At 36.7% G+C, this 2,457-nt stretch overlaps 1 pseudogene; it reads right to left on the bottom strand.

Moving 5' to 3' along the window:
* Window positions 1-313: 313 nt before the first annotated feature.
* Window positions 314-2,457, bottom strand: part of LOC102205140 (GTPase IMAP family member 4 pseudogene) — a 23,833-nt pseudogene continuing 21,689 nt past the window's right edge.

The following is a 2,457-nucleotide window of genomic DNA, read 5'->3' as shown; positions in this document are numbered from 1 at the left end:
CTGTCAGTTAATAATACAACAGCTTCTTGCCATTTGTTGTGTTTCTTTTTATCGCTGTGTGACTGTTTTCATGTGAAAGCCTGCGTGCGCTAGTACCGCCTGCCACTCGTTCCCAGAATCCTTTGCGGTTTTACCCCTAGAATGTCACATTTTGAAAATGTGACGTCATTCATAATAAACCACAGATATTTGTCTACAGGTTTACATCATCTAATATGTTTTTATTATCTTTTAAGCGAAAATAAAAACGCAGAATCTGCGCTATCAGTTTACCCAGGAACTTGTATTCTTCATCCTCCATCTCAGCTTGTCTCTATTTCCTTTTTTCCACCTCTCTATACATGGCATTTGTGTAGTATGTGCCAGCGTTTCCTGCCACCATGTCATCAATCTTCTTGATCAGCTCCTCCACCTGCTTTCTGTCTTTGCTTCTGTTGTTGAAGACGTGGAACCTGTTTCCACAGCGTTGGATAACTTGTCTGAGCTCTGGTTTGTTTTCACGTACATACTGCTGTATGGTGATTTCCTGGTCTTCAAGGTCATCTCCGTGGGAGAACAGCACAATCATGTAATATTGAGCTTTTGGACCAAACAGCTCCTGCAGGGCTTCCACAGAGTTTTTCTCCTCTGTGGTGAATCGAAAGACTTGGAGCACCAGTAGAAAAACATGAGGACCTGGACTGGAGACTTCAACACATCTCACAATTTCCTTTTTGATCATATCTGCAGATTTCTCAGTGTCCAGGATCCCTGGTGTGTCTATGACAGAAATATTTCTCCCTTCCCACTGTGCTTCAGCTATTTCACAGGTTTCAGTCACTGATTGTGAACAGGGATGAGATTTGAAATGTTTTTTTCCCAGGATGGTGTTTCCAACAGCACTCTTCCCCACACCAGTTTTTCCTATTATCACAATCCTCAAATCAGAACCTGAAACACAATTGACAGCTTTAGTTTAACTTGGCTGAAAAGTTTTGCCAGTAGGCCTCATGTATTTCAGTCATTATGAGCACATATTGACACTTTTCAAACAGAAATGATAAACATAGAAGATTAAATCAAATTTTACCTGATATACACCATAATGATGAAGCCATAATTTGTATTCAGTGTTGTAACTACACAGGTGAGAGAGATGAGTGTTCAAGCTTCTGTCCAACACATTATTTGTAGCTTAAAGCTGACACACCTATAGTTGCATAACCGGTTCATATAATAGATACAAAGATGAGCACACCCTGCAGAAACCAAACAGCCTTTTACTGCACAGCACTGTGTTTGACAGGAAGTTCTTCCATTAAGTTTGGATTCAGTATGATTGTTGATACTTTGCTTTGGGATAGTAAAACAGGATTGTTAAAATCAAAAGGAAATTAGGATTAGAAAGGAAACACTCTCACAATAATTTGCTTTAACTAAAATATTTTAGGGCTTTTAAGAAGAAATTCCAAAGTAAAAGACTCTAAAGAAACATTTGGAGCAGATTTCAACAGTCAGTGTGATGACATTAGAGATATGATTCTTATAAATATCATCCTGATGTGTGTGTTGGTCACATCTTCACCTGAAGTTGTGCAGCAGAAGGAAAAATCAAGAAAACGGAAAAACCTTCAGAAGAAGCAGAAAAGCAGGTCAAGTCCAGCGAGGAATCAAGCAAAGAGGAAAAAAAACTATCTGAGGACAAATAACCAGAGCAGCAACAGGGAAAGGTGAAAATTTGGATTTAGGGTTGAAGTTAAACACAATCTTTATTGATTGATTTTAATTCATGTTTTAATTACATGAATGATCAGTGAGGTGCAAAAATCAAACCTTTTCTGATTTCATTCACGAGGTTTATTTTAGTTCTGGTGAAAATCCTAAGTTGAGACACAACAAGATTAATTCAAACAGAAAAAATATCAAAAGTATAAATTACCACAAACTGTTTGGGTTATGTTGGGAAAGAGGAAATTTATTTAATTAATTTTAATTACTTTATTTGTTTTCCTCATGTTATACATACAAAAATGGAAATATGCAGGTCATGTACTAATGTGAAGATCATGTATCAACAACATGACTCCAAACTGCTAAACTCTAATTACAATTCCACTGTTCTTACTCAAATATCATTGTAAACTAAACAATTGCAAATCTCTGAAAGCAAATATCAGAATCAGAAAAACTTTATTTATCCCCAAGGGACAATTAAGATTAAAAAAATATTTACCACACTAAGTTCACCTGGAATTGATGAGAGGGCATCTCCATCAAAGTTGTGAAGCAACAGAAATAAAATCAGAGTGAGAAAATTGAGTAAGCTTCAGAAGAAGCAGCAAACAACTGAGAACAAAACAGACAAGCTGCACCACAGGGTATCAGACTCAGAATACTTTATTGATCCTTAGGGGAAATTATTTTGGTTACAGTGCTCCAGTACAAACAGTAACAAAGACAGACAATACAAAAAGTAAG

The sequence above is a fragment of the Pundamilia nyererei genome, unplaced genomic scaffold (assembly GCF_000239375.1).
Source record: "Pundamilia nyererei isolate P.nyererei 1_Seehausen unplaced genomic scaffold, PunNye1.0 scaffold00442, whole genome shotgun sequence".
In the NCBI taxonomy this organism is placed as follows: domain Eukaryota; kingdom Metazoa; phylum Chordata; class Actinopteri; order Cichliformes; family Cichlidae; genus Pundamilia; species Pundamilia nyererei.
Note: the sequence above shows the minus strand (reverse complement) of the source record. Positions and strands in the feature narration are given on the sequence as shown.